We start from the raw sequence: 21,784 nt of genomic DNA on the forward strand, positions 1-21,784 counted from the left end.
CGTGTTGCATGGCGTGTAACATTTCTCAGAAATTCCATGACCAGTGCTAGAGTGAGTAATATCGCATTACCGTTCATTGAAAGTGCACGTGCCGAGGGAATTGATTTAGACTGTTTTGTTGATGAATTTGATAGCCGGCATGATAATCGTAGAATTAAGCTACACTAAATGTACTATAATCTACTTCACCTCAGGAAAGGGAAACTCGCCCTGTTGGCAACACTGCATTACTTCATGCATGCTTGCATGGGGTTTAATATCAACATAATATTACCTTACATTCATAACTCATGATTCATTTTTGTTTAGAAGATATTTTTGCCATATTTTGCGATTTGTTAAAAATATATTGCAAGGAATACATATATATTTTTATATAAGTAATACAAATAACCTCCATTATCATAATGTTTGTGTAGGCATACATGTATATGATTACAAATGCAAGTTATGAAAGTAATGAGGTGTTATTATTGTCATTTGTTATTCCCAAGTTGAATGGGAAGAAGCTCAAGTTGAGGAAAAAATGGCAGATGCATGCGTTGAGGTGGCTGACTCATAGCATGAGGTTGCTGCCTTAAGAGTTGCGCTTGCTGTAAGGGTTGCGGATGCGCAGTAGCAGGTTCCTGAGGAACGAGTTAAGGTTCCTGAGGTGTGAGCTGCGAGAGTTGAGGTAGCGGCTGCGCAGAACGCAGTTCTTGTCTCGCGAGTTGAGGTTCCTGAGGTGCTAGCCTAAGGTGGTCGCTGCAGCGAGTGCTGAGGTGGCTGCCTCATTGATGGAAGAGGTTGTCGTACCTCAAGAGATTGTTGCCTCGCTGGTGGAACCGCAAGCGGAAGCGGAGGAAGTAAGGCATAAGACTCCTGCTCCCATTGCTGAGGTTGCCTTAAGGAAGGTTAAGGTTGCTGCACAACGCTGGTAACTGGCAACTCAGAACGCGGTAAGGTAGCCTGAGGAACCTCAACTTCGTACGCCTGGCAGACTGGACTGCGGAGGCGGAGCTCTCGCAGGAGGAGGCGGAGGTTGCTGCACACCGCTGGTAACCTCAGCCTGAAACTCACGCATTAAGACCGCAAGCTGCGACTGCATGGACTGCAGCAAAGTCGTCTTGGGATCAACAGACGATAAGGTCTGTTAAGGCAAAGCCTTAATAGAAGATGAGGTCTGTAGAGGCATCGCCTTACCTCTCTTAGGAGGTGTGCAGTCACCTGATGACTGAGGAGAGTCAGAGCTAACCCAATGACTGCATCCGGGTTGTTGAACTCTAACTTCGTACGTCTGGCATAGGTCTGGACTTTACGTTTAAGAGGTCTTGAGACCTGAGACCAGCGTTTTCTCCCCGAAATTTCTTCTGCAGACGAGCAAAATAAGGGCTCAATCGTCTGCGGGTGGGAGTGACGGTCTCTGTAAGACACGCCCGCAACCACCGAGGATACTTCTGTGCGCCGATCAAGGCCTGCCGAACCCTTTTGCCCTTCGACATTGCTTCTCCCCTGGGCTTGGGAGCTTGCAAGAGGTCCCGGACTGGGAGGACGACTGGCACGCACAGAAGTACCCTCACGCACAACACTGACACACTTTGCGCTAATCACTTATCACTTTTGATTTTCTGTTTGCACTTATTTCACTGAACTCGAAACTTTAAGTGGTTTGTACCTGAAACACGCAATTCTATCCTTTCTCAAAAGTTAGTAATTGCGAAAACAGAATTACAATGTAACAGAAAAATCTAATGAAAGATAAATAATTCAGTGGCTGGAAAGAGACTAAACACTAGATCAAATAAACTACGTTTAAAATCTCTCACCGCATAAAGCTTGAGAACAAGAAAAAACTCTAGAAACGTTTACCTTCTTCCCCTAAAGAGACTAGGGAGAAGAGCAAAAACGATAACAACGTTACTCGCTTGAACGAAACGTTTATCCTCCTCTTTCTCCCTCCGTCTCTATCTCTCTCTCTCTCTCTCTCTCTCTCTCTTGACTTAGAACCTGAGAGAAGAGCCCAATCATATATATCATTAAAACATATTATTGTTAAAGGAAAAAAACTGAAATATTTCCCAATTTATTAGAATTAAAACCATTAAGTTAAGAAAGAATGAACAAAACGCTAGACACGGTTACTCTTACTGCAACGTGACACCGTGAAAATTCTCTCTCTATCGTGACGATAGAGCGCAAGTTGAACGTTCTGAACGTCAACAACTGCAGAGACAAAACAAAACGTTAGTTCAACTTTGAAAACAGTACGAGACTATCAAAGAAATTCTTTCAAAAACATTAAAATAGCAAAATATGTTAACAGGTAAAACCGAAATGACGGGCTCAATGTTAATTAACTTCGGTACCAAGAAAAGACCGCCTACTATTAGGAAAGGTCGAATATAAACAAATATAAAAATTAATTTTAATAAGTTTATAATAAAAGGAAGTTAATCGAAGACGCCTATAAAAGGCGGAGAGATATAAAATAAATCTATAACTTTTGTTAAGCAAAATTAAGAAAGAGAGTCTATACTCTCTTAGACACCAACACTTCCGTCTAAGGGAAGGGTCGGCCATTTAAAGGTGAAAGAGAGTTCATACTCTCTTCGTCACCATAATTAATCAAATTAATTCCAAAAGCTAACTAAGCTAATATAGAAGTTTCCAGTATAGCGAATAGCTGCAAATTTTAGAGAAATACTTCACCAAACCGTGAACAATACTCCAAAATCATAAGCGTATCCAAGAACGTCTTGCCGGAAGCACGACAGAGGAAAAAGTGAGGTGGCGTCAACAACAAGTACTGTAGTACCTGGCCACAGGTGGCGCTTGTGAGTACACCCCCTTCTAGTATAGTGATAGCTGGCGTATCCCTCCCGTAGAATTCTGTCGGGCAACGGAGTTGACAGCTACATGATTATCGGGTAAGTTTAATATTGAAAATTTGCAGTTTACTCCTATGCAGATAAAAACTTTTGAGTCATTTATATGGAGTTTTCCTTAGGAGGAAGGTCTCCATAAAGTTAAGAGGTATAACCCTTCCTCTCTTGAAAATCTAATTAACATAAGTAATAACAAAAGATCGAAGCAAATTGTTAAGAGGGCAGTTTAGCAGGCTTGTAAAAAGGCAAAGCCAAACTTCCAATTCTCCTCAGGAGTGAAGTATCCATGAAGTTGAGCGTTATACCCTTCCCTGATACAATTACTGTAAGTAACAGTAAGCAATCAAAGAGTACTGTCAGAGAACAGAGTATCCGGCTCACAACGAGGCAAGGCTGCTCGTTCAAATCCAAAATGGGAATCTTTGCCAGGGGTAAAGTGGTATGAACATCAAGTAATACATAATAAAAGAACCATTTTTTAGTATATCATTAAATACTGAAGGAAAGAGGTGAAAACCCAAAGCAGGCTTCGAGTCCAATCAAGATCATCATCTGCCTTGAAATTCTTTAGCAAATAATGACGAGAACAATTAGGCTTGAGGCTAGAACCAGCACATGTCCCATGAGAACTGACAGTTAGGTAATTTGTTGTGTGACTATCATAATACCTATCAAGAGGGTGTCCAAAGGCTTGAATGTGCCACCTTTAAGGTAATTGTCCGAAGATGGGTTTTCCCTTCCATTCACCAGTTTGAGGACATATACTACAGAGTGGTTTTGCGGAACGCTGAGGTTGCGGCAAGCCTACATGTATTGTGTTCTTAGCCCTAGCGACGCTTCCCGAGGATGTATGAACTCTTACGATAGTTTCCCTTAATCAGAGACGGTGTTTCTGAACACATTCTTAGGACCGGTCAAAACTCGAACAAAATGGTTTGGGGGTCTAGTATTACTAAGTAGTTTTGCGGAACACTAAGGTTACGGAAATCCCATATAAATTGTGTGCTTAGGGGGGGTCCCTAGAGACACTTTCCCTAAGCATGCATAGATTCTTCTGAAAGTCTTTATTACTTATTGAGAGACCGTGTCACTGACTAATTTCTTCTGGAGTGGCCAGAGCTCGTGAACAAAGAGGGAGTGATATGTCTCAGCTATTTGTTCTATCAGAAAAACTAACACTGCTCTACGGGACAGAAAAATTAGTTATTCGTGGGATTGGAAACCTCTTTGAGAGACGCTAATGTGAAAGAAGTAACCTGAGATCTTTTCTCACCGGAGTTTGGATTTGATCATAGAACCAGAAACAGGAAAGGTGGCAGATTCACTGATAACATGTCGTTAGTTCTTCCCGGTGGAGGAGAGTCCTAATTACCTCAAACAAGGACTCACTTCAGATTCTAGAACTAGATCTGTTTCAAAATTGCCAAACAGTCCTTGATCAAGTAGTCGTCTTGGAAGGCTCCCCACTCTAGAATAATCCCTAGTAAGAGTTCTATTTGACCTGAACAGTCTTTGTTGCTGACTAACTATTTCCAAGGAAGACTACCGTTAGATTCATATGTTACACGTCAAGTAAACCCACTGCAACTAGTCTAAGAGCGATTCCTTACAGCACTCTTTTATCGGTTTGGTCGTCTGCTCGAGTTTATCTTGAGAAGTTTCAGACCTGATGACGGTTTCTTACATTCAAGAAGTTGTGGTGTCCATCTGACTTCGTTGGATCTCCTGGTCTTATATTCCTGAGTCAAGGGGGGAGGACGACGTCAGCCATTACCAAAGTATTGGTTGAGAACGTTGGGTGACAAGAAATCCGGCAAAATTAAAAGATTCAGGACAGGAAAACATTTAAGGGCAAGCTTAATTAGGAGGTATGGAGGACATAACTCTACTGGTCATACCTGGTTCATACTCGTATATAGTTATGACCGCTCCTACTCGGTGATGACCCGACTCCGCAGGGGGAATAACTGGTTTAGGCCTCTCCATAAATATCTATGCCAGGCTTCCTGACAGGAGTAAATGCGTATCTCACGGCTCTAAAAGTCCTTATCCATAAGCGACTTCTTAGCTTTTCCGGAGAAGCTATCTAGCCTCGGAAGGGAGTACCGAAGTCCTGTTTAACAGATGGATGGGAAAGACAGGAGGTCAACTTACGACTTCACAGTTGAGCTTTTATTCTTGATACAACATGGTCCTCCAAGGATATGGGAAGCCAAGGTTCCTCTGATAGAGGAGGGGTTCTGTGTACTCATAGTCTTCCGAGGCTAAACAAGACCCTCATCGAGGATACTCTCGTATATAGCCAAGACATAGCTTCTCAGGATGGGTAAATATTTTCCCGGAGAAATAAGGTTCCGTCATCTAAAATCTGGTTTTGGGAATGATCTTTCTTTATGAAAACAGGAAAGTTTCCGGTTTATGGTCAGACATCTGACGGCACCAAGTGGGGATGGCTCCATTCCATATTCTAGAGAATTAAAGGGCCCATACTTCCATAACCTAATTTTCCTATCATGATCTTGAGTCTAGTCAAGGGTATATGTTTGAGATAGTAGTCTTCTTCTCAGAAGGTAGTATCTTAACCCTTTTACCCCCAAAGGACGTACTGGTACGTTTCACAAAAGCCATCCCTTTACCCCCATGGACGTACCGGTACGTCCTTGCAAAAAAATGCTATAAAAATTAGTTTTTCATATTTTTTGATAATTTTTTTCAGAAAATTCAGGCATTTTCCAAGAGAATGAGACCAACCTGACCTCTCTATGACAAAAATTAAGGCTGTTAGAGCAATTTAAAGAAAATATACTGCAAAATGTGTTGGGAAAAAAATAACCCCCTGGGGGTTAAGGGTTGGAAATTTCCAAATACCCCGGGGGTAAAAGGGTTAAGAGATTTTCCTTCAGGTAGCCTTGGTAAGGGCTTGCAGTTAGTACCTCACCAGAGCTTTGGGTAACCAACAGCCTGAAACCAACTTTTCTCTATTCCCAACTACAAAATAAAAAAGAAATGGGATAAATCCAAACGAAATCCGACCTCCTACTGTGAGGCTCAGTGAAATGGAAACTTGAACCAGGTTCTTCCCTTGCCCGCAGCTGGTATTAGAATACTCTTGAGGAAGTGGATGTCTAACACCGGAGGCCAGAGATGTCCTCCGCAACACAGTTAGTGGAGACGTAGCTAGTCTAACCATGGGAGTAAAGGAAAGAAAAAGGGGAGACCTATATCCTGAACATGCTATATCAAGGTTCAGAGACTGGTCCTCGACCAATTTTACAATCTCCTACCGCACTTTAACATCCACTCCCTACCTAAGGTAAGCCCGGGAACGCACATATTACTAGTAGGAGCCATTGAACCTGCAGCCTTTACCTTCCCGTGGTCAGAGTAGTTTGAACTACTGGATATGATTGTATCTTACACAATTCTCTCTGTGGGAGCTGAGAGGGTGGCATACCAGTTGTTGTATCTCTTCCTACCAAGGTAGTTTGTTCCCATCTTACTATCTTTACTATTACCTACTACCTCTGTCTGGGAGAGCAGATAGGGGGAATTTACCAAATCAGACTTATAACTCTCCAGGGGGCAGCTGTTCCAAGCCTCTGGCCAAGATTACATCACACCTTTTTAAGACAGTTCCCCCATAGAGGGACGGCCTGAAGTGAAAAGATTTCTTGGGGTTTTGACCCTGCTCATGACAAATCTTCTAATTGACATAGGACATAACGATCCTTTTGATTTTCCGTAGTCGCATCACAGGATACAGTGTTGCTCTAGACCAATGGTCAAGCCATGAACAGGTATGGATCGCAAACATTGCTGCTAATTCCATGTTTACCATTTCAGTGCTTGAAAAAACGGAGGGAAATGTAGGTACGTCCTTTGTCTAGGCAGATGGAACTAGGCTAGTAAAGTTCACTTGGAACAGAAATGGGCTCTGAAAGACCATTGATGGTGCAAATAAATTTCTCTGCTCAAACGGGGCCAGAGGTAATAACCCTGGGACCTGTTGGCTTCAAGAATTCTCAGAAGCCAAGAGCTGCATGTTAAACAGGGTTACTCTCTCTAGTTTGTCTAAAGAGGTTTAGTACGTACTTGCGTTCAGGATTCCGTGCTTGCTTCTGGAATCCTTTCTCCCGGTTTTTCCTCAGCGGCAGGTTTCTCATGTGGAGAGACTGTTATATTCTCTAGGTGATGGATGATGCTTCTAATGCTCGTAGCTTAAGGCGTCTCTGACCGACAAGGTGGTTTCCTAAAGGGTTTACCTCTGTTGGGTTGGCACCAATGCTCTTAGCAGCGGCCAGCGTAGGGTTGACAATAGTCCCGTTGTCAAGGTTATAAGGATTACCTAATTCATCTCGAACGTTCTTCCCTTCTCTAGCTGTAAACATATTGAGGCGATATAAGAAGGTGGAGAGAGGCCCAAGGAAACTTTTTCCTGGCTCAATATGTGCAGCTGAAGTATGGGTTTCCTTTCCCGGATTTGGACTATTACCGTACAAGCAAAAGGTTTGTCGACTGGAAGGCCTCTGCCTTGTCTTCGACACGGACCTCGTTACACTTCTTAGCAAGGTTGACTGGAGTTCCGTAGGGCAAGAGATTTTTTTCACATCTCTTCCTCTCAATATTCGTGAAGGGGAATCCCGAGCAGACGATCATTCATATCCACGGGGGTCACAGTTTGGGCCACCGCCTAGACCTTTTAGGGAGGATATCTCAACCTTGATGTGTTGGAGAAAAGTTCTCTTGCCTAAAACCAGCACATGATTTGACCTTGCCGGGAATACCCTGGGATTAGTTGTACGCTTGTCTTGCACGTGAAGAAAATTCTTCTTGCGCAGAAAACTTAGCGGCCGTGATGATGTCATCCCAAGCTGAGATGGCAGGGCGTAAGGATTTATCTGGCTGAACAATGTTCCTGCCTGAATTCTGACAAGTGTTAGTTTCCGTAATTATCCTATTCGACTTCCCTACTCTAGTAGTTAAGGAAGGAGAAGGTAAGTGAAGAAGAATGCGTAGTTAGGAAAGCTTCGGGGTTTGGAAGCAGCTGATGCGGTCCGACCACCAGTTCAGATACGACCGCTAAGAGAGCTATTGGATCCTTAGACTGGCGAGACAGTAATACATTGGATCCATTTCCTTGGTTCAAGCTCATTTCTTTTTTTGCCTACACATACACCGAATAGTCTGGCTTATTCTTTACACATTCTCGTCTTTCCTCATACACCTGACAACACTGAGATTACCAAAATTCTTCCTTGCTCAAGGGGCTAATTACTGTACTGTAATTGTTCAGTGGCTACTTTCATCTTGGTAAGGGTAGAAGAGAGACTTTAGCAATGATAAGTAGCTCTTCTAGAAGGACACTCCTAAATCAAACCATTGTTCTCTAGTCTTGAGTAGTGCCATAGCCTCTGTACCATGGTCTTACTCTTGGGTTACAGTTCTCTTGTTTGAGGGTACACTCGAGCACACTATTCTACCTTTTTTTTTAATGGTGTTGGGCAGGCTTAATAGAAGGGCCATGGATGCCTGGTGGTTTACCAAGAGGTTGTCTTTTACTCATCCGTTTCTTTTTCTTTTCAAGACCATCCTTACTATTTTCACGTTAGTTGAAGTGGCTATCCTGAAGGGTATTTAGCCTTGCATGGTGTATCGGCTCCTCCATGTTGACCAGTTTTTCTGATATTTTTTCTATATTCTATGGGTTTCATCAATTTCTTTATTTATAATTCTCTACATATTGTTTTCGTTATCATTCTTGTTAATTTAGTTTTTAAGTATGAGTATCTTTTTTTATTACCATTAATTCTTATGCTGTCTGGAGACATCGAGCAAAATCCGGGGCCAGTATGTCTTGAATTTCGTCCATGTCATCTGCTATATTGCAATATTCGTGGTCTTCAAACAGATATTCAAGACCTTATAACTGCATCCAGACAGTAAGATGTTCTTTAGGGCTCAAAAACTTTGGTTCCTAATATGATGCACTCATCTGAGCTTCTTATAACTGGTTTAAGGAAGCCAATAATTTTGAAAAGGGATGCCTTTCCTAGGGCCAGGGGAATGGCAGTGTATACTAAGACAGAGTACCCAGCTCCTCATAAGTGCTGCTTTGAATGTGGATGGTTTTATCTTCAATTGTCTTCTTACCGTTATGGCTTAGATACAAGATGATAGAAAGGCCTCTTTTGTCTCTGTTGACAATTTCAATGCTCACCATAGGGAGTGATTAAATTCTGGTTCTCCTACCAATACAAGCAATTATAATTTCGCTTAAATAATTGAGAAAACAATCGAAAGCGCAACCTAACCTAACAACGGGAAAGGTGCTTCCCTCGTAAGTACACTATTGGAGGCCCATGGAAGGTGAACGCCCTTGAGAAGAGAAAGACCGAAGTCAATCTCTGAGAGGTCACACTCCCTTCGCTCAGTAATCTATAAGTTTCCCGTAGGAAGAGGGAAAGGCGAATGCAACAGTTGAACGAGGAGGGTCCAAACGATGACGATTTCCCAGCGGTGGCGGCCGAGTCAACGGTAGGTTATCTGCCGATGGGGAAGACCGGTGGACAAGGGGGTAGAGGTTGGAGGGGAAGGTTCCCCTGCATTGCACCAGTGTCTTGAGAACCTGTCGTTACGTATCACACGCACAGCACAAACACTGGAAAGGAAACTTACAACATTTCTACATATATAAATACATAAACATTAAGAATGTTTTGATATATATATATATATATATATATATATATATATATATATATATATATATATATATATATATATATATATATGTGTGTGTGTGTGTATATATATATGAGATAGGAAAAAGTCAAAAGACAAAAGTTAATGGCAGTCCAAAATAGGCTAGGAGGAAGAGCAGATACAACCGGTCTCCATCCGAGCTAAAAGTGAGCTAAATCACCAGTGTGTGAATGGGAGCGTTAACATGCTAACCCCGCTAACTACCGGTGTGGGTAGTTAACCCTAGCTAAATTTTAATGGGTCGTCATTTCAGCTTCGCAGAAAGTAATACCCCTAAATAGATAGCGTAGGTTTGTATTCCAGTACGGAACAACTTTGTAATACACAACAAAAAATGCAGCTGTTTCTAATCCACTGCAGGACAAAGGCCTCAGGTTTGGCGTTATCATGACACTGGCCACTGCAGACAGGTATTGGTGGCAGACTTTATCTTGCAAGACGTATCTTTAGTATCCATCAATATGATCTTGGTAGTTGCTGGGCCTGGCCTACCCGAAAAAAAAAAAAAAACATCACCGTCGTCCAGTAGGCACGGACTTATCATCATCGTCCTCCTCCATGTTCTGCAGGCATCCATCTGAAAGATTTAAATTATTTTAGTTTTAAATTGTACAGTATTAGTAATACAGATAAATGCATTCTTATAAATAAATACCACTCGCCTATACTTCCTATCTTAGCCTTTTAAATAGTATACAGTATTAAGAATATAATGTACAAGGAAGTCCCATCTTATGATATGGGGCCACAAAAGCAGGCATTGTATGTATACTTTATAACACACACACTATACAATAATGACATTTCTGTTAACCCTTCATTGATGTTGTAGCCCGACACTTCCACTGGCCAGTTACTGACTTAGACCTCGATATTCTTTGGGCTAATTCTTAACATGTTAAACTACAAAATTACATGTCCGGGAGTGCTGCCAACGTCCTGTGGTACGGCAGGAGCAAATTAAAATGACAAATTTGTAGATAATTTGTATTTTTCCTAACTATACAAACCTTGGCTATTTAATAGGGGTATTACTTTCAGCGTAGCTGAAATGACGAGCCATTAATTCTTAACGAGGGTTAACTACCCACACCGCTAGTTAGCGAGGGTAGGGAGGGTAGCTTGCTACCGCTCCCCCCTCACACATCTGTGATTGAGCTCACTTTGCTTGCAGGTAGGACTTCAATAAGGATAGGGCTGGCGGGTAAGTTTGGTTAAATAGCTAAGGTTTGTATAGTTAGGAAAAATACAAATAATCTACGAATGTCATTTGTTCCGTAACTGGAATACAAACCACGCTATTTAATAGGGATGACTCACCCATTAGGAAGGGTGGACGTCCGTGCCAGTCTGGCTTTTTGGCTTTGCCCGGGGGCTCCTTATCTGTGTGTTAGCACTCAAGAAATAAGGAGCCCCTGCACCTCGCTAAAACCTTGCTACGTAAGGTCTGCGGCCTACGCAAGCTGTGTGTGAAGGTATGAAGAAGTGTGACTTGTCCTAGAAAGTTGTACCGAAGTTCTTAAATGGATAACTGTGCATTAGGACTTTCCCAATACCACCTCGTCAGGGTACGTTGGTATTAATCTTAATATTAGGTACACAAGGGAGCATGGTTTACCCGCAGTGGTTTGAGGTCAGCTATGCAGAGAACCCAGGATGCTGCTTTCACCAAGAGAGAGGATGTTGATAAAAGAATAAGGGCCAGTCAAACCTTTTTATTCATGCAGACTAAAACTTGGTAACAATACCCTCAACCTTCTGCTACTTGTCCAATAAGGAGCTTGAGGTTTTAAACTAACTCTTGTGCAGCCACCACAGGACCGATAGAAAACATATAGTCTCTCCTGTGGGTCACGTCTTGCATGTAGTGGGATGTGAACGTGTTATGACGTTTCCACACCCCAGCTTGAAGAACCTGCGTCACTGAATAATTTCTTATGAAGGCCAGGGACGTAGCAATGCCGCTGACATCATATGCTCTGGGGGGATGTGACAGAGGAGGGTCTGGATTCAGTGCAAGGTCAATGACCCTGCGAATCCATGCTGAGATGGTGTTCTTGGTGACCCTCCTCTTAGTCCTTCCTGTGCCGACGAGTAGTGCTGGCACATGAGGACGGGCTGCGGCATTTCTCTTGAGGTACAGCCTCAAGCTCTTTACGGGGCATAGTAAGAGATGGTCTGGGTCATCTGTTACGGTATGGTGACTAGAAATCCGGAGGGAGTCGAATCGATGATCCGCTACTCCCAGGTTCCGAGTCTTAGCAATAAACTCAGGGACGAAGCTGGACGTTACCTCTCCCCATCCCTTGAATGGGCGATGTGGTATGAGAGACTGTGAAGTTCACCGACTCGCTTGGCCGAGGCCAAAGCTAGCAGGAACACCGTCTTTCAAGTCAGTTGGCGATCTGTTGCCTGGCGTAATAGTTCATAAGGAGGTCTCTTAAGAGACCCGAGAACTCGAACCACGTTCCATGGGGGAGGTCTCACTTCTGACTGAGGGCAGGTAAGTTCTTAACTCCGTATGAGTAGAGAAAGTTTTAGCGATGAAGAAATGTCAATTCCCTTCAGTCTGAAGGCGAGGCTTAAGGCTGAGCGATAGCCTTTCACTGCCGAGACTGATAGGCGCATTTCTTCACGCAAATACACGAGGAACTTCCCTATTGCTGGAATAGTGGCATCGAGTGGAGAGATACCCGTTCCACACCAACCACAGAAGACTTTCCACTTTGCCTGGAAGACTGCTGCTGATGATTTCCGCAGATGGCCAGACATCCAAATCACAACTTGTTGCGAAAATCCTCTCTCAGAGAGAAGATGCTGGATAGTCTCCAGGCATGAAGTCGCGCTACGGATTTGTGGAAGATGTTGGTGTGTGGTTGTTTGAGTAGATTGTGTCGTGGAGGGAGTTCTCTTGGTGGCTCCATTAGGAGTTGCAGAAGGTCCGGGAACCATTCTGCGTGATGCCATAGCTGAGCTATGAGTCATTGAAAGATTGACCAATGTTCTGCTCTTGTTGAGTACCCTCCTCCTCAGACAGAACGAGGAAAAAGGCGTAAACGTCGATGTTGTCCGACCGTTGTTGGTAAGCATCTTGCCAGAGAGCCTGGGGTCTGGGACTGGGGAACAGTACAGCGTGAGCTTGAGGTTCAGGGCCGTTGCGAAAAGATCCAGAGTCGGAGAAAAAGTCAGGACTTTGTTGGCTACTATATGATCCAAAGACCACTCGGTACTCACTATATAAGATGCTCTGCTCAGGTTGAGGGCGAGCACATTCCTTTTGCCTGGAATGAAGCGTGCCGATAGTGGTATCGAGTGGATTTCGGCCCATCTCAGTATCTCTACTGCTAGATGGGAGAGCTGCTGCGAAAAAGTACCTCCTCACTTGTTGATGTAAGCCACTACTGTGGTGTTGTCGCTCATCACCACCAATGAGTGGCTTGCCAGAAACTGTTGGAACTGTTGAAGGGCCAAAAAAGATGGCCTTCATCTCTAGGACATTTATGTGGAGGTACTTTTCTGACTCTGACCAGAGGCCTGAGGTCGTGTGGTGCAGCACGTGGGGCCCCTACCCTTTTTTTAGAAGCGTCCCAGAACAGCATCAAATCCGTGGGGGGGGGGACAGGAAGGTCCACCCCTTTTTGTAGATTCTCGTCTGTCACTAGAGGTCTGTCAGTTCCGCAGGTCCCATGGGGATCTGGATGTCCGAGGATTCGTGGGATTGATTCCACCGGGACTTGAGTCGCCACTGGAGGGATCTCATCCTGAGGCGACCATTGGGAACTAGACGGGCCAACGATGAAATGTGACCAAGGAGACGTAACCACGAATAGGCCGGAAGTTCTTCTCGTCTGAGAAAAGGTCTTGTGGCCTTTCTAAGCCTTGTTATCCTGTCGCCTGATGGGAAGGCTTTGTTGAGATTGGTGTCTATGATCATGCCTAAGTATACCAGTCTCTGAGTAGAGAACACTTTTCGAGATTTACCATGATCCCTAGATACTGGCAAAGTCTCAGAAGTTTGTCTCGGTGTTGAAGAAGGGTCGACACCGAGTCCGCTAGGATCAGCCAGTCGTCCAGATAACGGAAGAGACGGATGTCAATCCTGTGTGCCCAAGATGATACTAGGGTAAACACTCTGATGAAAACTTGTGGTGCTGTGGAAAGACCAAAGCACAGCACCTTGAACTGGTACTTTCTGTTGTCTAGGCTGAATCTTAAGTCCAGCGTATACATCAAGTCTTGCGGTCTTACTCCTAGTCTGACCGTGTCTGCCGTCTCCATGCTGAACGGAGTTTGTTTGACAAACTTGTTCAGGGCTGACAGGTCGATGACTGGTCTCCAGGTTCCAGAGGCCTTTCTTACAAGAAAGAGTCGACTGAAGAAGCCTGGGGATCCATCGAGGACCTCTTGGAGAGCGCCCTTCTTCAACAGAATCTGGACTTCTGCTCGAAGGGCTTGCCCCCTTGGTGATCCCATGGCACTGGATTCCTGGTCAGGGGAGGTAGGGGAGGTAGGGGAGGTAGAGATGTTATGAACAGGACGCAGACCTAGACGGATCAAGGAGATTGTCCAGGAATTGCCCCCAAGTTGCTTCCACCTGTCTGAGCAACTTTGTAAGCATCACCCTCCGTGGTGAAAATGCAGGGGGAATGCCTATCCTAGCGTTTGCGGCCTCGGCTGCTCCCTCTAGGATTCTTTCTTCCCCTGGAGGACTTTTTACCTTTCCTGTCCTTGACAAGAAAAGGCTTAGACATCACAGTCTTCGTTGCTGTTTTCGTCGTCGTTACGGTCTTGGTTGGACGGGACTGTTGGGGTGTTAAAGCCTTATGGAGGAGACTCCACCTCTCAGCAGCAAGTTCCACATCCTTAAGCTCAAACAGATGGGACCCCTCTAGGGAGGAATGTCTGAGCCTGTTTATCTCGACGATAGGGACATTCTGGTGGAACCTCTCAGACACTGTATCTCGACGTTTCAAGATGGCGTTTGCCCACAAGTTCAAGACTTGGTGGGCAAGAAACTCGATCGTGCGAGTGCCTGAGAGAAGGAAGGTTTCCATAGCTTTCCTAGTATGTTCCTTGGAAAAATCCTTGGACCGTATCAGGATACCCAAGGTCCCTAACCAGATGTCCAGCCACGAAGTAGCTTGCATAGCATACTTGTTGACCACCTGATTAAGGATCTAGGTTGTCGAGAACGAGACCTCCCGGTTGGAGCCTCTCAAGAGGGATTCCCCTGGTTAGCTCTTCCAGAGTGTGGTGAAGAGGAAGAGCTGAACTGGGTTCCTCCAGGATCTTGAAGTACTGTACAGTACTCTGCTGTTCGCGAGGTGGGAGGAGCTTGTTCGTGGTACCGGCACAGTTGGAGGAGGAAAAGTCAGAGAGCTGTAGGGAGATCTTATCCCTGGTACTCTTCAACCCTTGAGACCAGGGCAGGGCTGCACTGGTCTTTGAGGGATTCTGAGTACCAAAGACGCGGTCTAAGACCGTGTCTTTGCCCTGTCGAGGTGGTATCTCTGGGTCGGAAAACCCATTGAGAACCCTCATTAGAGTCAGAACCTGCCAGAATGCATGCTCTGACTCTTGGTGGTCTCCTGCTGTAGGACTTGCAGCAAAGTCTCCTATCCCCAAAGGCTCTTCTTGGGGTGAATAGCGGACATTCCCTGAGTGGCTGGCAGTCTCCATTCTAGCCCTAGTGGAGGACTTTGGCAGTGTTTTAGTGTCTTTGGATTCCTTCCGAGGAAGGAGGCAAGACTCCAACATCTATGATCTTTGTGGCATGTCCCTCCTGATCTCAGATTGCGGGGAACTCTTGGCGTGGAGAGGTTTCCTCCATTGGTGCGATAGAGGAGTCTCTCTCCACGCGCGGTTCCCTTGGTGACGGGAGGTCTTCGTCCGACAGGGATGGAGTCTCTCTCTGAGAAACAGGAGGAACTTGTCTCGATGGTCTGCATGGAGTCAGCTTCGCCCTCGGGGAAGTGATCGCGTCAGAAACTCCTCTTTTCCTCTTCAAAGGGGTAGAGGAAGCCATGGTTCCGTGCCTTAGATCTAGAGCTATGGGTCGCTCTGATGAGCGATCAGACAGGACAGGCTTGAAAGCCTGTTACGGCTCTGACTAAGGCACTGAACCAGGGCTGCTGGCTGACGGATGCACTGTCAGACTCATTCCCTGAAGGGAAAGGGACAGAAGGTTCCCTACAAGGAATCACTGTAATAGGTGGGTCTGCCTTAGACAGCAGTTTAGAAATCCTGAACCCCTCTGCTTGAAAGTGTCTCCCTTCTCCCGCAGTGCGCGTTGGAATGCGTTTGCGGGGAGGGGAATCAGGTGATGGCGACCTTGCCGGATGACACATCCGTGCTCGTGCCTGTTGGTGCGCGTGTTCGCGCGCAGGAGAAAGTTGGAGCGAGCGTGGGAGAATCTTGGAGCACGCGTGGGTGCGCAGGAGTGTGTTGGCGCACGTCCGTAGGAGAGCGTTGGCGCGCGGGCACATGGTGGCGTGCAGAGTTGGCGTGTGGGCACATGGTGGCGCGCTGATGAAAGTTGGCGCGTAGGTGAGGGCGGCAATGTGGTTGTCGTCTCACCTACAGACTTTTGCACTGGAGAGTGATGGAGCGCAGGTATTTGCCGCGCTGGTTGGCGAGCGAGTGATGAAGGGCGCACATGTTGGCGCGTAGGAGAGCGTTGGCGCGGGGGAGGGCGCTGGCGCATAGGAGAGCGTTGGCACGCAGGAGAGTGCTGGCGCGTGGGCGAGCGTTGGCGCGCAGGAGATTGTAGGCGTGTATGCACAGGAGAGCGCAAGTGCGCTGTGGTGTGCTGGCGCGTGGGTGACCCTGGGCGTGTGCGCGAAGGTGATCGTGGGCGCGTGGGCATGTAGCGTGCAGGAGAGCACCGACGTGTCGGTGAATGTTAGCCCGTAAGCGTGTGAGGCTGCTGCCGTCTGTGAAGGCGAGCAGGTTGATGGGCACGCCGAAGCACTGTAGAGTGATGATCAGCTGGTGGGCGCTGAAGGTCTGGGCGTGTGGTGCGCAGGGCGAGTGTGATGGTGCGCAGCTGCGCTCTTAGGTGGAACTACAGTGGGCTCTACAGGCGACAGGAATGGTGATGGAAGGTCGGCAGGTCTGGAGGACGGATGGTCGACGTGTCCTTTGTTAGGACGACCATCCACTGAAGGAGATCGCAAACTATCTGCAGAGAGGTCCAGGACCGAAGTCACAAGACTGGTTGCAGGTGCAGTGATGGATGATGTATGCAGGTCTGACCGGGGCTCCTCTTCAGGGGACTGCAGTGATGACGTTGAACCAAATAGGCGCCTCGAAGGGAGACTTCTAAGGCGAAGAGGAAGGCGAGTATTTCGACGGATGCACCCTCCGGGGGCTGTTGGATCAGCAAGCTGACCATCAGCAGTACTCCGAAGGGGAGTCTCTATAAGTGAACTCCCCCGAGGGGAAGAAACACTTGCAGGAGAGACCGACGTTGAACTTAAGTTTCCCCCTCGTAGGATGGTCAGGAACGAGGGAAACCAAGTCGGCAGCTACAGCTGTGGAGTTTGGAGTGGCAGAGGAGATGGATGACGCCGCATGAGACACCTTCGACACAACAACGTAGACAAAAGTCGGGGGATCTACCTCTGACGGTGACGATAATTGCTTAACAGAAGCACCCATGCGGATGAACTGCAGTAGGGCTTCCTTGGAGGGCGAACCCATCTGAAAAAGGGAAGTTAGTGACAAGGCCTCACCATGGGAGAGAGGTGGGGCTGCTTCGCTAGGGGAAGCAACATCACCTCTCGAGACCCAGGGTTGGTCAATAATAACTTGGTCTACACTACTACTTGACAGTCTCTCGTAAGAGACCGAACGTATAGGAGCTTCGGAGGAGGGTTGGGCGACGGAAGAAGAGGCCGTGGGTTTTTCTTCCTTCGAAGGAGAAACATCCTGCTTGGACTTCTTCTTCCGCCGTCGCGCAAACCTCTCCCACTGGGAGGAAGACCACTCCCTGCACTTGTTAACACTATCCCACCGTTGACCTCTGCAGGAAGGACAAAGGGCGTGAGGATCAGTCTCAACCGCCGACATACATGTTCCACAAGGGCGGCCGGAGAGTTCAGGGCAGGTGCGCATGGTCGCAGAAGTCAACTTCACACACACTTTAAGAGAAAGTGAGAAAACAAAATGGGGTTAATGGCCGCCAAAAGTCGGCGAGGATGAAGAGCGGCAACGACCGTTCAACATCCGAGCCGAAAGCAAAGTGAGCTCAATCACAGGTGTGTGAGGGGGAGAGGTAGCAAGCTACCCTCCCTAACCCCCCGCTAACTAGCGGTGTGGGTAGTTAACCCTCGTTAAAAATTAATGACTCGTCATTTCAACTACCCAGAAAGTAATACCCCTATTAAATAGCGTGGTTTGTATTCCAGTTACGGAAAAACCTACATTAATACTGTAAGCTTCCATGTGAAGTACAGTAATCATCGTTCATTTACAATGTAGGAACAGAAGTAATGTGTTCATATTCAACACTTGAGGAAAAGCGACAAAATCGAAAGACACACATCAAACTGAGCTAAAGTGGGGTATTACTCTAAGTTATTGTGCTTTCTTTGAACCCCCCCCCCTTTTTTTCTTTTAACAAACTGGTATCTAATCATGGGAAGGTTCAACAAGGAGTCGGTCTTTTGTCTGGTTCCAAAGAAACAGTATCTTGGTTAAAAGATATTGTATTTGAACGAAGTTCAGTGCTGTTCCCCCCCTATTGAAGTGAAAGCCCAAAATTCCAAACTTTATATAAAATTTTCTGTGGGTGATGCTCTTGTTATATGCCGACGTGTTTACAGCTCCCAGCCATGCGAAGATGCTGCCCTATCAGGAGGTTACTTGGGTGAATGCATCACTAACCTTCTCATTACTTATTCCAACCTGAAAATCTCTCTATAGCTTAAGGAACTTTTCCAACACAGCACTGAGAGGAGGGTGGGTGATGCTCATGAACTTCGGAAAGTACCGACACAAATTTAATGGAAAATTTGTGTTTAAATTCCTTCAAAAACTCTATTTCTGAATCCCACACTAAAAGCAGGCAGTGATGGCGATGTCGAGGTTCAGTAAAGTCTACCCAAATATGAAATCAAAAAGGTCTCTCTTATGCAACTGTTCCAAACCCCTCAAGGTTTTGCGAATTATTAGCAACTGTACCTTGTCGAAATTATACTGGTCTGTATATTTCCAAACATCCAGAACAAGTTGCCCTGTTCCAAAACCCACACATAGGCTTAACTATTTCCAACATCAAACACATCATTTTTACTAGCTAAACAACAGGCCCTATTGGAAAAGCTTTCCTAGTTTATCTCTGGAATCTGGTACGAGAGAAAGGATCCCTAGGATAAGACTACTGAAAATTTCTCTATTACTTACACGGGCAATTCTTCTCCACCTGTATTTTGGCGTGACATCATCATCTTGCTAATGCTGGTATGAACCCCAGTATATATATGGGCCTCTAATTGTGGTCATCATTGAGTTATTGGACAAAATGGTTAGTAAAGAATCCACCCTCATAGTTGAAAGATTCCATCTGCAAAATTCATATACAGTAAGTCATTAGTTTTAAATTGCAGTATTAATATAGTTGAACACAGTTGTATAAAAAATAACCTTATCCTTCTCCTATACTATCTTTCAATCTTGGGCCTGTAAAATAGTAGAGAATGTCCTCAATTTACAAATGTAACAGGTTCCAAAAAGCTGATGATAATTCAAATTGTTAAATTTTGGCCAAATGTAAGATTCACTCAACTCACATGCCTACAATTTTCAGCTGCAAAAGTAAAGAAATATTCTTTTTATTACTGTATTTCCTGATGAACTTTTGACACCATCTAAAATTTATGATTTCAGTTGGAAATTGTCTATCTCTGAATGTTTGTTCATTAAGTTGAGCACCTTCTGTATATTAATAACAAATACAGAAGCTCTATCTTGTTATGATACTAGGCCAACATATCAGGTATTAGGATTGAAAAACCAGTTTGTCCCTTTTATAACTCAACCTAGTAGTCGATCATGACCTTTCTGTTACCCTTCACTGAGGTCGGAGCTGAAACTGCTGTTGAAATTATGGGTCTGTTACTAAAGGTGACCTCAATGAATGCCTCAGGACAATTCAAAGTCAAGTCCTCATAATACCTTTTAAATCTATTGGACTCTATACACTTCACAGACAATTTGCATTAAAAAATATAATTTTTTTTTGTCTTATTCAGAAATCAAAGAAATATGATACAATAAAAATCTATTAATATGTTATTTTCATTAGTAAAATAAATTTTTGAATATACTTACCCGATAATCATGTAGCTGTCAACTCCGTTGCCCGACAGAATTCTATGGAGGGATACGCCAGCTATCACAATACTAGAAGGGGGTGTACTTACCAGCGCCACCTGTGGCCAGGTACTCAAGTACTTCTTGTTGACACCTCCTCAATTATTCCTCGGTCCCACTGGTTCTCTATGGGGAGGAAGGGAGGGTCAATTAAATCATGATTATCGGGTAAGTATATTCAAAAATTTATTTTACTAATGAAAATAACATTTTTCAATATTAAACTTACCCGATAATCATGTAGCTGATTCACACCCAGGGGGGTGGGTGAAAACCAGTGTACAAGATTAAAGGATAGCTAAGTATCCCATATTTCATATAACAGTTATCTCAAATAACAATGAAATAATAAGTACCTGGTAAGGAAGTCGAATTGAACCGTTACTCTGCCTCTTTTTTAAGTTCGTCTTCCTTACTGAGCGCAGCGTTCCTCTTGGAGGCTGAATCATCCCAAAGGTGCTAAAGTATACAGGGCTGCAACCCATACTAAAGGACCTCATCACAACCTTTAACCTCGGCGCTTCTCAAGAAAGAATTGACCACCCGCCAAATCAACAAGGATGTGGAAGGCTTCTTAGCCGACCGTACAACCCATAAAAAGTATTCAAGAGAAAGGTTAAAAGGTTATGGGATTATGGGAATGTAGTGGCTGAGCCCTCGCCTACTACTGCATTCGTTGCTACGAATGATCCCAGGGTGTAGCAGTACTCGTAAAGAGACTGGACATCTTTGAGAAAGAATGATGCGAACACTGACTTGCTTCTCCAATAGGTTGCATCCATAACACTCTGCAGAGAATGGTTCTGTTTGAAGGCCACTGAAGTAGCCACAGCTCCCACTTCATGTGTCCTTACCTTCAGCAAAGCAAGGTCTTCTTCCTTCAGATGAGAATGTGTTTCTCTAATCAGAAGCCTGAATAGTAAGAAACTGAGTTCTTAGAACTTGGAAAAGAAGGTTTCTTGATAGCACACTATAAGGCTTCTGATTGTCCTTGTAAAGGTTAAGACCTTTTTAGATAGTACCTAAGAGCTCTAACTGGGCAAAGTACTCTCTTCAGATCATTCCCCACCAAGTTGGACAGGCTTGGGATCTCGAACGACTTAGGCCAAGGACGTGAAGGAAGCTCGTTTAGCAAAAACCGAGCTGCAAGGAACATGTAGCCGTTTCAGATGTGAAAACAATGATCCTGCTGAAGGCGTGGATCTCACTTACTCTTTTAGCTGTTGTCAAGCACACGAGGAAAAGAGTTTTTAATGTGAGGTCCTAAAAAGAGGCTGATTGGAGAGGTTCAAATCTTGATGACATAAGGAACCTTAGGACCACGTCTAGATTCCAGCCTGGAGTGGACAACCGACGTTCCTTTGAGGTCTCAAAAGACCTAGGGAGGTCCTGTAGATCTTTGTTGGTGGAAAGATCCAAGCCTCTGTGGCGGAAAACCGCTGCCAACATACTTCTGTAACCCTTGATCGTAGGAGCTGAAAGGGATCTTACTTTCCTTAGATATAACAGGAAGTCAGCAATCTGGGTTACAGTGGTACTGGTTGAGGAAACTGCATTGGTCTTGTACCAGCTACGGAAGACTTCCCCTTGAGACTGATAGATTCTGAGAGTGGATGTTCTCCTTGCTTTGGCAATCGCTCTGGCTGCCTCCTTCGAAAAGCCCCTAGCTCTTGAGAGTGTTTCGAAAGTCTGAAGGCAGTCAGACGAAGAGCGTGGAGGATTGGGTGTACCTTCTTAACGTGAGGTAGACTTAGAAGGTTCACTCCTAGAGGAAGAGTCCTGGG

At 45.1% G+C, this 21,784-nt stretch overlaps 1 long non-coding RNA gene across 2 annotated transcripts in view; it reads right to left on the bottom strand.

The window, feature by feature from the left end:
- Nucleotides 1–21,784, bottom strand: part of LOC137636110 (uncharacterized) — a 53,432-nt gene that overhangs the window by 17,391 nt on the left and 14,257 nt on the right. Inside the window, exons 3-4 of one of the 2 annotated variants that reach the window (XR_011042940.1) lie at nucleotides 19,032–19,191; nucleotides 10,119–10,203 (exon numbers count right to left, since the gene is read on the bottom strand). This is a non-coding gene — a long non-coding RNA (uncharacterized lncRNA). Of the gene's footprint in view, nucleotides 1–9,992; nucleotides 10,204–19,031; nucleotides 19,192–21,784 lie in introns of those variants that run through there. The other variant, XR_011042939.1, reaches the window with a different exon arrangement.

This window comes from Palaemon carinicauda, unplaced genomic scaffold, assembly GCF_036898095.1.
Source record: "Palaemon carinicauda isolate YSFRI2023 unplaced genomic scaffold, ASM3689809v2 scaffold230, whole genome shotgun sequence".
NCBI lineage: Eukaryota > Metazoa > Arthropoda > Malacostraca > Decapoda > Palaemonidae > Palaemon > Palaemon carinicauda.